At 39.0% G+C, this 12,947-nt stretch overlaps 1 protein-coding gene across 9 annotated transcripts in view; it reads right to left on the bottom strand.

Moving 5' to 3' along the window:
* CHL1 (cell adhesion molecule L1 like) overlaps nt 1-12,947 on the bottom strand; it is a 141,160-nt gene that overhangs the window by 107,048 nt on the left and 21,165 nt on the right. For 6 of the 9 annotated variants that reach the window (XR_012634317.1, XM_074914705.1, XM_074914714.1 and 3 more), the window contains exon 2: nt 1,369-1,449. The exons of 2 other annotated variants lie outside the window; for them this stretch is intronic. The gene's annotated coding sequence lies outside the window, so the exon portion shown is untranslated. The remainder of the gene's footprint in view (nt 1-1,368; nt 1,450-12,947) is intronic. One more of the 9 variants, XM_074914707.1, reaches the window with a different exon arrangement.

Here is a 12,947-nt window from a genome sequence, read left to right as displayed (position 1 = left end):
AAATCAAAAAATAATCAGATTTTATGGACATCTAGATTCACACACCATCTGAATCCCACTGCCTCATTAGTTGGAGTTTATCAGAAATTAGTAAATTATGTTCTACTTGAAACAATCACTGGCTGTGGGTATAATAAAAGAATAAAAACATTTTACTAAAAAAAAGTTAAAGCAATATTCAGACAGACTACATTTTTATCAATAACTTTGTCACTGTTAGTTTTACAGACCACAAAAATAAGCAAAATTAAATTCAGCAGCAGATACATGAGAACAATGTTCTCAGCCCTGCTCTCTGCAGTAGTCAAGGCCGGTGAGCAGAAATCAGAAAATCCCAATAAACAGTATCTCAAAAGAAAGTAATGGTGTAAATAATTCCCATTATACATAAAGCTTTAGCCTTAGAACTCCTGTTAATAAAAGTTATGGGGAAATGCATATTTAAACTCCACATATTGGTAGCACAGACTTGCTTTTCATCAACCACAAACAAGAAATAGAATACAAAATTAAGGAGGCTTTTTTTTATGAATAGGATTTAAAAAAAAAAAAAAAAAAGGAAGATAGTAATCCCTTGCCAGTGTGATTATTTCCTTTAAGCATATCTCATTACAGGAAGGGTCCACAGGCACTTAAACCTCCCAGTAACAAGCTATCCTAGAGAAGCCCAAGTCATAAATAACTCCTTGGCTTCAAGATGTTTTTTCACTGGTGAAAAGTTGTTGGCAACACCATCACCAAGGCCCTGCTCCCCCACTATTTCTCTTCAACATGTCCCAGGGGTACTTTAAGGAAAGGCAAGGTCCATCCACTACTTTGGGTCCAGTCCCTCCACCAGTGTTTGGGGTGACTTGCTGTCCCAATGGCCACCATCACCAGCTGATGGAAAGTAGAATTGAAAACTTCCTTTGACATAATCAGAATAGCATAATTACAGCATCTTCTCCTACAGGCTGAAGGACCAGAGTTGAGCATTTTTTAAAAATGTAAAATCCCAAGCTCCTTACTGATCAGATGCTACAATAGGATAAAGCCTAGCTTAAGGCTCAGCTACACATATAATAACAAATGACTCTGCTTAACTTGTAAAAAGAGAAGACAAGTTCTATCTGACCTTAGAGAGCTTTCAGACTTTGAAAGCATGTCCACATACTTCCAAGTAATTAAAATCACACAGAATTATTCCAGAACATACATATATGCACAAATATACACACGTGTTTATGCTTTTATAGAAAGTATATTAGACAGAAGCAGTATCAAATGGGTCTTAGATAGTTACAATGACTGTTTTGATTCAGATATAAAGGTAAATAAAATTTGCATCCAAAACACAAATACTTAATTAAAAAAAAAAGGATTTCTAACCAGTACATGCAGCAGTTTCTTCATCAATGCATAGTCAATTTGCAGTTTTACATCTGAATCGTTCTCCCCACTTTACTGCATCTAGAGAGAAAGACAAATTTGTGATTTGAGTAATGGTATGTCTTAGAATTTATCTAAAAATAGCATCCTTATCAGCACAATTCCTTTGTTTTCTTTTTTTTTTTTTTTTTTTTCTCTGTATCACTGAGTTTATGTCTGATCTCATTCTCTTTGCCCTCTATTTAACTGGAAAAGGACAGGCTTTTCCATATTTGAATAACAGAAGCACCATACCCCATGGAATAGAAAATGGGCTGAAGTGAGAAGATCTGATTCTTATTCTAAATCTGGTTTGTGACCTTGGAACAAGTCACTTCTCTGCACCTCTCTTTCCCCTCTCTTTCTTTGCCTTTCTTGTCTACTTAGATTACAAGCTTTCTAAAGCCTGTTAAGTGTTTATATAGTACCAAACAGATAAGATTCAGCTTTCATTGGAATCACAGATAACATAAAACCAGAAACAATTAATCTTATCAATCACCACTTACATTGTTGCTCTCCTATAGTCCATTAAACACAATTTCAAAATTATTTTCAAGAGTTACTTTCCTTTAAAATAATAATTTAAAAAAAAAAGGCCCATGAAAGAAAGGCGTATTCAAGAGGAAACAGATTCCTTAACTGTTTTTTTCCAACAACATTCCCCCATTTTAAACACATTGACCAAGAGCTGCATTTCTATTTCGAGCTCTCATAAACGTGGACATGACACACCTCTGCTATTGCACTAGCACCTCAATATTCACTCCTGGCTGAGCCAGGTCACACCATGGGCTGCAGTCCCTGTTCAGCATCCTGCTCTGCACCCACAGGCTGCTCTGCTACGTGCTGGGAGCAGCGAAGGCAACAGGAAGGCTTTGGAGGTTTAAGACCACTTTCCTTGCTCTCCCAAAAGAGAGCACACATACACAGCGTAAATGTCAGGCCATATTCCTACGCAACCAAGGAGCACAAGAAGCACACAAGCACCGTTTCTAATTTCTTTTCCTTTGTGGGTCACCTTTAAAAGTTATTTTCTTTCCAGATTCTCTGTATGAATGACAAGATATTCAGTGAGATGTCTTAAGGGAAAAGAAGTGATAAAGAAAAATTCAGCTAACCTATTTTCTTTCTTGTCACTACTTGATAATCTCTTTATCTGGTCTCATTTCACCAGTTGCAGACAGACTTATTTCCCCATAGATAGACCCAATCCTTCTTCCAAAGTGCACACGTGCACATGCCCCTCCTTTCCCGCAGCATTTCAAATTCATATTGTAATGTCTTTCTGCTATTTTGGAGTATAAATAGCCAAATTCAGCATACATCAATGTACATGTATAAGATGTACATGCTTTTTGCCACACAGATCTTTAGTCTTTCACATAATTTCTGTGGTTCTGGGCACACACAGAACATTTATATGAACCTCCCCATCAAAAGAAGTGTGCAGTTTCACTGAAACACAATTCACTAGGATGTATATTTTAAAGTTCAACCCCTTTGTCAATAAATTATGTTTTCTGATGTGAACAGAAAACATTTTCTAAAGCTCTGCAGTGATTTAGGAACCTCAATTTTACTTTCAGCTGCACCTTAATCCTTCTTGACTTCTATTGAGGCTTTAGCTTAGAAATGTTTACTCTCCTGCTGGCAACACACTCAGCCTTTTATAGCGTCTTTACCTTCACAGAATAATGTAACTGCAATTTGTAATGCCAATGCAAATTGCCTGATCTACAGCTTGTGCCAGCTGGGTATAACCCAAAAAAAAAAAGCTGGCAGCCTGGTCCAAGGATTGCAAGACATGCCTCTGCTAGAAAGCACAGTAAACCCAAATCCAGTCCCATGCACAATCACCAGGCCTCGCAAAGCAGTGTAGAAAATCCCTATGCCACGAATCAGTGTAAAACAGAGGCTATTTTCAAGATTTCAGTTTATCACAGGACTGGATGTAGAGAGTTCGGTAGCAGAGATGATGCTATTACATCAGGTCCAGACTTCCTGCAATTACATATCCCCCAGCTATCTCTATATTAAGCCAATTCACTTATAACTGATTAAAACATCTAAATAAAAAATCAACTTTTTATCTAGAAACATGAAAAAAGAGGAAATTCAACATTATTTTAATCAGAGATTGTGAGGGAGGAGGGATTTACGATTTGTATGTTCCCTTCCCCCCTAACTGAAAAATCACAGCAGATAATAGTAACTCAAATGCTTTATAGCTGAATTCTTTTTAATCATCTCTCTCCTATCTTTACCAGCTGTTTATCCGCTTCTCCATTTATACTGTGCATCTTGGACTTATTGATCTAGTAAGCTTTAAATTACAGCTATCCATGGGAAAAAAAAAAAAAAAAAAAAAGGTAAACCATAATAAACCATAACAGGAAAGAACAGACCTGATAAAGGATTTTTGAAGGGCTACTCACTTCTGCTAAAAGAAAATCTTAATAGAATTTCCTGGAGAGAAGGTCTGTAGGAATGAAGTTATCAGTGTACTGTACAGAGGAAGGGTAAATAGAGCTCACAGACTGATGGAAAGGATTTATATCAAAAACAGTTCAGTGAAAAGTATAGCAAAACTTTGGAAAAAACCCACAAGTTACAGACTAGGTTACCAATACTGTATCACTGGGTGTTTTTAATTTGGTTTATTAGAGCCAGGCAATTTATAGCAGTTGTTGTTTCAGGCACAGTATAAACAGACAGTAAGAATTCATCACTCCTCAAAACATTAAAAAACGTTTAACATTCAAAAGGCAATGTAGGAGCAGAGCGGATTTCAGTGCTCAAGTGTACCTACTGCAGCTTCAGCTCAAAGGCTGCTAAAGGGGTATTGCTTTAGGCTTTCACCAGTGAGCTACCAGGACTGTCCTGCTGAAGGAACTAAGTTGACCATTAATCTTCACAATCCTCCTCTACCTCAAATCCAATATTCCATGCAGTGATATTGCAATACCTCAGGGAAGACAATCTAAACTCCAGGCAACACGCATCATCCAGTGAAGGTTATCCATCATTTTGCCCAAGACTCTTCCGTAACACAAAGGGAGAATTACGACTCAGTGGTCTATGTCCCAGGTGTTTCCATCCACTGTGATGCTGTCAGTAGGGAACCACCATCGTTCCTCCTGCACAACAGCCACACAACAGTCACAGACATCCCGTGATGCCCTTGTTCAAGTAAAAGGCTCTGGCCAAATCAAGCTACTGAAGTTGAAAAACCAAACATGAGACTTATTTCACAGAGGCGTAAGAAGATGATCTGTGGCACTCTGGGCTACGTGCTGTTATTACTGTTGTGCACAGAAGTATCCAGATGGCCATTCCTAGGCTATATAAAATTTGCACCTGCAGAAAAGGTCTAGAAAGACTGCATCTAACACTACACTGGAAAAGAATTACTGGAACAATGTACGTCTTAATGAGAAAACCTGTCTCCCAGTCTGTGTTGAAAACTTCACCTGCTGTTTAGTTTTTCATGACTTAGGAACTTGTCATGGTTTGAGCTCAGAGGGCTCAAAACAAACCCAGAACAATACTACAAGGGAAAAATCTGCAACCTACAGATTTACGACGACTGTCGTAGAGACCTTGTGGCCTGAATCAAAGTGTGTTGTAAATATGTTGGGATTTTTAAAAGATGAAAAATAAAAATACAATCTTTTTCCTCTGTGGATATGGGCAAAGTGTCTCCATGTCTGGATTCCCAGTGCTGCTTCTGCTTCCTGCCTCACAATGGCATTTTATTGTTATGATATTATGGAAGTACATTCACTATGGTCTTTCAGTTCGCCAAAAGGTTAGAGGGAGCTGACAGATTTCTAAGTGAGGGAATGCAGTTCACACTCTTATTCACTCAGCTGGCCATTCACCGAATTTGACACTGTATTTCAGCTGAGTTACACATAGTGCAGAAAGGGGAGAAGCAGCAGGGCACAAAGATGGCTTTAAGACATCTCTAGTCCCGGTGTCGAGCCACCTGGGGGCTGCTTGGTCTCTGAGCAGAACCGGGAGCACATGCTGCAGCCAGGATTAGGGCTGGCATCACCCGCTGCCTCTGGCCATGCCACAGATGGCACAGGCAGCTTCCCGGGCTCCTCCGTCTACTGACTGCAGGGGAAGAACAGACTGGAGCAGACATGAGTGGTCCCTGCTGCAATGTGACCTTCACATTTCATCCATGCATTTCTCTCAAAAAGATACATGAATTGATGAAGTACAAGCCTCTGAGTCAGGCTCAGATAATGTTCCGAAAACGAGAAACTAAATATTTAAACATTACTTGAATCATGCCCGTTGCAGATCCCCACAATGTTGAGGAAAACAATTAATAGGTTTGGCCCAGAGGATTTGACAAAGCAGAACGGCATCAAAAATGGGGAGCACAGGCCAGGATGAAACTCTGACGTTACTTTGGCCACTCTCCCTCAGTAAAGCCCTCCTGAAGCCAATCTGCTCCCGCAGCGCTGTGCTCTGCACATCCCATCTTCTGAGACTCGACTTTGCCTTACGGTGCAGACCATGAAGGTTTATCCTGTTGCAGAATTCATCAAGTGATGTGCGGGTGGCAAAGGGATGAAAGGACCCAAAATCCCAGCACTCCCATCAGCTCCAGCACCACTGCGAATGCGGAATAAGCTCCACTTGTGCATATTAATGGCAAAAGATTTTCGAGGAGGAAGTTTTGTCAAATAATAAAAAAATGTGTTAACCAGCTTGGAAAATAGCATGGGATGAAATGAATAAACCGTAGTCACAGCAAAAGGTTGCTGTCCTTACAGCTTATAGATCCCACATTACTGCAAATGTGTATCTGCAATGATATTTTCAGACTAATACCAAGTACATAAAATTAATATGGGTTGAGAAATAAAAAGCAAGAGAGAAAAATAGCTATTATTAAAGAAACAATCATTTTTAGATATAATTTTACCCATGCGAATTATGAACACAACCCAAAAAAGATACCGGGCTGCTGAGAAAAGTCAGTACAACAGTTTTTCTACTTCTTAAATAATATGATTATTTTCTTTTTAGCAATAGTAGGAAAGTACTAATTTTTAAAGAACAAAATTAAGATTTCCAGTTTAGCAGACAAGCTTTAGCAATATTTCAGTTTTCTGACCAGGAAAAAAAAAAAAAAAAAAAAAAAATGTGTATCAGGTCAGTCTTACATTTAGAATAAGGTGGCTCATACTTACTGCAAGCACATTGTTGCAAGTTTTCAAATATCTGTTTATTTATTACTGAAAAGACTATAAGAATATGAAGAGAGCTTCCAATTACCAATCATAGATGTCTAAGACCATCACATGTTGTTAAACAACAGTTTCTGTGATTTACTGTACCAATAAAAGAAGGCAGCCATGAACAGGTTCTTGTAAATCAAGCATATTGGGACAGATTCTGGTCCATGATTACTCAGACACGGAAAATGTTATAGCACTTTGCCAGTACATAATTTGGGTCTGTAGTGAACTTAGCAACATGGATGTATGGCATTAAAAGCTGTTATAATGGTTACCAGAAGAAAATCACCTTGACTTTTACATATATACAAAGGCAATGCATATAAAGGCACATGCACACAGATGCTCTCTCTCAGACTTGTCACCAGACAGTCACACCACAGATATTTTTCCCTAAAGAAAATGTCAAGGTCTGTGCAAAAGGACCCAGGTCTCAAGTACAGCACTGCCACACCATCACAGTAGGTAAATGTTCAGCAGTTAAACCCCGTGCCATGACACACATGCATGCATTGAGTTTAAATTTACAGTGAACACCAGGTGTTATTGTCCCTTAAGGGAAATTGTGACTGGTAGGGAATCACCTCTGTCAATATTTCCCTCCTGGGTCAATAAATCCTGATAGTCAATAAAAGTCAGCGAGCAAAACCGACACCACCACAGAAGCCTGTGGTACCTTGGGGTAAAATTTGGCACATTTAGTATCTGCTTATTAGTTAGAATGATTTTGCATTTAAGGTCCCCAAGGTATAGAGCACACTTTCACTTGATTTTAATAACCTTCCAACACACAACACAATTCTGCATTACAACCTTTCCCTGAGCTCTTCAACACGGAGTATGTGCAAACTGAATGGCACATGGGGTGAGGAAAGGATTTCTCCTGAACTCGGAAGGCAGCATCATGAGTATCTACATGCCAGCTAAAAAATATCCACCATTTTTCATGAGACCCATGCATTCCTATCAGAATACTGGGGTTTCAGAAAAGAATACAGCCAGAAAACTTAGTTCTGTGTTTTCTAGATACAAATTAGATTTCAGCTATTCACACCCATGTGCCAGACCACACAGTCATTCTCAGATATTCTGGAGCAAATCTTCAACTGGGATAAATCAGCATGGGTCTTTAAGTTAATTTTATTTACACCATATGACAAACTAGTTCCCTAATGTTTCCTGGTTAGAAGTTTTATGCAGGCAGTATGGAAATTTAACTGAGGATCCTTTTTTCCACTCTACAACACAAAAGTCAATCATATGCAAACTGCCATGATACATGAACTCAGAAAGATCAGAAGGACCTAACCCATGACACTAAGTGCAAATAATGTAGGAAGGTTTTTGAAACTATGTTTAAAATAATCAATTGTGTTGCTGCCCTGTTCACAACAGATTTATAGTTTTAACAAAGGAATATTTTTTCCTGTTGTAAAGATTGTTCACTGTTAATCTGTAATTTTCAGGGTTTTTTCTCCAGAAATGCCTTTTAAATGCACTTGGAAAATATCCAACACTGAAATTGGAAATTTAACCTTATAATATGTGATTCTATGCTCAGATTGCTAATGATCATATAAACTAATAAGTAACCTATTTGTCATCTAAAATGATACGTAAAACCATGAAATGAGCAAACTTAAAAGATTTATAAAACCAACTGGCAAATGATTTACAGACTAAAAATATCTCTAGAGATTTACTTATAAAAGTTAATGTCTTTCGAACAGAAGGAAAAAATGAAGTCAGTCAATAGACTGAAGTTCTTCATTATAACTCATTTGTTAAGTTCTAATCTTGATTTGGTCATCAGCTCTCCACTTGCTTATAAGATGGTCAAGCCAAGCAAACAAAGTGATATTTGTTCACATAACAATATTGAACCCTTATATAGCACTTTTCATCATCAAATCTCAAAGCATTCTGCAAAGAAGGAGAGCTTTGTTATCCTCGATTCAGATAGGGAAATTGCAGCAGTAGGATAATTGCAGAGCCAGAAATAACACTTCCGAGTCCCAAGCTAATAGTCTAAGTAACAGCACAGGGCATTTTATTAACACAGAAGACAATGAGGTCAAGATGGGTGATATCAGTATTGCAACTTTTGGACTGCTGAAAGCACAATGAGAAAAATGCAACTGAAAAAATACATCAATTCAGTGAGTGCTTTACATTGGTACTTAAGACTCCAGGTATCCAAAAAGACTTTATACCAACAATCCCCCATCAAGAAAGGTTAGTAATTATACGCTTAAGTTATTATGGTAAGCCAAATGTTTAGACTCTAATAGGGTTTCAAAGGTTTTTTTGTCTATCAGAAAAAAAATCCATGTTTCTGCTGGAAAAGGAACCGTATAGGATTAAAACCTGTTAAAATGCCTACTCAGAAAACAGAATTTTCCTCAGAAGAGACTAATGAGTCAGAATTCTTTCTCAAGACTTTTATGTGTGAAGCTGTGCTGCGAAGCAGGTGATGGGTTCATTGGGAGCTAATGGTTATGGGTCAGAAACAGAGAGGTCAACAAGGAGGACATTGCTGTGTTTTTTTGCTACCCACCACCCTACGAAGAACTGGACGTGGATAAAGCTTTATTCAGCCTTCACAATCAAAGGCCCTGGTTATCCTGGGGGACTTTAAGCACCCTGATACCTGCTAAGATTACACTGGTGATGCACAAGCAACTGAGATGTCATGAGCTCATCAGAGGCAATATTGATGTTGAACTTCAGAGGAGCAGTTTGGCTTGATCAGGGAACTAGCAGGTGTAATGTCATGGATGACTGCTCCAGGGTGCAGAAGGACACAGGGGAGCTCACTGATCTTCAAGGAAAACCCCCTCAAAGCACCAGAACTCTACCCTGATGAGTGGGAAGTGGAGCCGACATGGCAGAAGGCTGACTTGGCTGAACATGGAACCCCTGACAGAGCTCCAGCACAAAAAGAAAGTGAACAGAAGGTGAAAGTTAGGACAGGCTACCCAGGAAGACTATAGAAACGTTGCCCAGACTGCAGGAACAAAATTAGGAAAGCCAAAGCCCAGGTGGAGTTGAAGCTGGCAAGGGATGGTACAACCAACAAGAAAGGCTCACCCATAGGTACATCTGCAGCAAAAGATCAAGGAAAATATGGGTCACTCCTGAATATGTCAACAGAACCACTAACAAAGGGTACAGAGGAAGGATGAGGCAGTCAGTGACTTTTTTGCCTCAGTCTTTATTGGCAAGGCCTACACTCAGGCTGCCCAGGTCCATGTTCCTAATCGCTGTGGGGCAGGGAAGTCCTATCTACAGTAGAGGAAGATTTTGTTAGGGATCACTCAATCAAACTGGACCTACACAGGTCTATGAATGTGCAGGAAAGAGGCTGACATCATTTTGAGGCTGATTTTTGTGTCTTTGAAATATTGTGGCAATTGGGAGATCCTTCTGATGACTGGAAAAGGCAACTGTCATGGCCATCATCAAGAAGGGCAAGAAGGAACAACACAGACCAACATCCAACTGCCTGGTGACCCTCATCTAAGTCCCAAACAAGATTTTTGAGCAAATCTTCCTGAAGGCAATCTGTTTAACCACTTAATATCTTCATTAACAACTTTGACGATGAGAGGGAGTACGCTCGCAGCAAGTTTCCCCATGACACCAGAGCTGGGGAGCAGCTGACACACTAGAGTGGGATTGCCATTCAGCAGCATCTCAACAGGCTGAAGAAGTGGGGTGACAGAAACCTTACAACATCCAGCTGAAGCAGACGTGAAGCTCTGCAAATGGAAACCCACAGTGCAGAAAACAGCTCTGGGGAACACAGGGTTGAACAGGAGTCGGCAGTGACAGTGATGAACATCAACCAAACGCTGGGTTGCATTTGCAGGAGCACAGCCAGCAGGTCAAGGAAAGCAATTATTACTCTCTATTCAGCATTTGTGAGACTGCTTCTGGGACAGAGTGTCCAGTTTTGGTTTGCCTGTTACAAAACAGACACTGATGAACTGGCAAAAATTCAGCAGAGACCATCCAGATGATGAGGGGGCTGCAGCACGTAATTTAGGAGGACAAACTGGGAGAACTTCTAGCCTGAAGAAGAAAAGGCTAATTACCGTTTTCAACTGGACAAAGCGCTGAGCAACCTGATCAAACTTCAAAGGTCGTGCCTACATTCAGAAGGAGGTTGGACCAGATGACCTCCAAAGGTGCCTTCCAACTTAAATTATTTGACAGTTTTAATGGTTCCTCCTTCACTTGTATTTATCATCAGGCATTCACTTGTAAGGTATCATTTGGAAATAATTATTTTGACTGTGCAACATTTTCAAACACAATAAAAAGTTCCATACATATCTTCAACTGCAGGTGAAGAGTATCATGGCCTAAAAGCCAGTCAGCTGGAGCCAATTAAAGTACAATCAGCCTCCCATGACACCAAAATGCCTAACTGAACTTCTACCCTTTATGCAAGATGGAGATTTTTGCCTTCTCAACAGAAGCCCAAAATGAGATGTTCACTGCTCTTTGTAAATCAAGATCATTATAAAAACATAACGATCAAAACAGAAGATGCCTGCATTGATTAAAATAATTGTATTCCATCCTCTAAGAAGAAAGAATACTTCTCTTGCAAAAATACGACCTCAGATATTTAGTCACAGACACCCAGTTTTACCCTCCTGGCAAATGGAGAATGTGATCAGGAAAAAGTGACACACATGCATATTTAGAATTAAACTTCAAAAGCAAGTGGTTCATTAGCGTAATGTGAGAAAAACTAAGGCATGTTTGAATGAACGGCTATAGTCTAATAAAACCTGACCTTGGTTTTAAAAAGAAGAGAAAAACTAGAATGTATGTAGACTGAAATATATATACTTACCATGAAAATCAATTGGTATTTATAGATACCGGATAATACACTCATTACTATTCATTCTCATTACTGTTCATTTTGCAACCGTCACAAAAAATATGGTGACTGACTGACAGCTTTTAAAATATTTTTATGCCTGAAGAACCAAAATAGCTGAAAGAGATCTGGAATTTTTAATTCAAAAAACTGTACAAACTGCCAACAGTACAGTAATCTAATCTTCTCTTAATTCTTTTTTTTTTTCCTTTAAATTCAAATCTCCCCAATCTTTTGAGTTAATTTGAGTAACCCTTTTGCTTTTCTTTTTTTTTTTTTTTTTTTTTGGGGGGGGGGTGGGGAAATAATGTTTCAGTTCTCTTTGATTTTACTAAGCTGTGAAAATCTCTGTATATCAGAAAGAGTGCAAGCAACATTCTTCCCTAATTAGTCCATAAAAATGCTAATTTTTCTAATGAATCAGATTGAAATATCACAGGAGTAGGTAATAGCGCAAATACAGAGTTTGCTTATGGGGTAGACATTCAGATTCATTTTGCTAATCACCACCACAGCACTGGGCAACTTACAAAGCCAATATTATAATGAGGCTAGAGAGGCAAAACATGCTCATCTTAATTTTTGTGCAAAGTAAAGACAGTACATGCATATGCATTCACAGCAACCATGTAATCATTTATATATGTGAAGAAAACCAGACCCACAGTATTTGCAGCCCAGCTCCACAGCTGCAGTGAGCCCTTCTATCCCCATTACAAGCAGAGGTCCTCTGCCTGTTTACTCAAGCTGAGGATGTGACCATAAATCTTTATTCTGCCCAATTTCACTGTTAATATAATCCATTTCTGAAACCAATAAAATAATACTTTCTTTTTTCATGGACCAGTAGCTAATAATGTCACCAGTTTGAATTGTACAAGCAAGAGACTGAAATCATTGTCTGTCTGCCCCACAGCATCTTTCTCTATTATTTTTTTCCTGCACTTACACTTTTGCTCATGCCTTCTGTGCTGGCACATACTAAGGCACTTGTATGCAAGCTGCAGACCTAGGAAGGAGTGGTCTTTTTTCAAGTCAAAAATCTAGTAGAATCAATGAGCTCTTAGAGGAAATCTGTTCGAGCTTGACCTTCAGGGTGGCCTTTTACTCTCTAAACCTCATGTAAAACAGTGATTCTGCCAGTCAATCCTTAGTAAAAGATTTAAAGAAAATGACTGTTGCCTATTGGTGGCATCAGAAATCTAAGCAGGAATTAAGCAGCCTGAAAAAGCCTTTAAATTCAACTTATCATTCCCCCAGAGCTCTCCATATATTCTTTATGGCCCTGTGTTCCCCTACCCCTTTGATCATTTTATATTGAAGTAGTCTCTTGTTTAATACGTAGCTAAGATGACTGCACGATAACATCAAAACAGAAGGGA

Source organism: Athene noctua, chromosome 10, assembly GCF_965140245.1.
Source record: "Athene noctua chromosome 10, bAthNoc1.hap1.1, whole genome shotgun sequence".
In the NCBI taxonomy this organism is placed as follows: Eukaryota; Metazoa; Chordata; class Aves; order Strigiformes; family Strigidae; genus Athene; species Athene noctua.
Note: the sequence above shows the minus strand (reverse complement) of the source record. Positions and strands in the feature narration are given on the sequence as shown.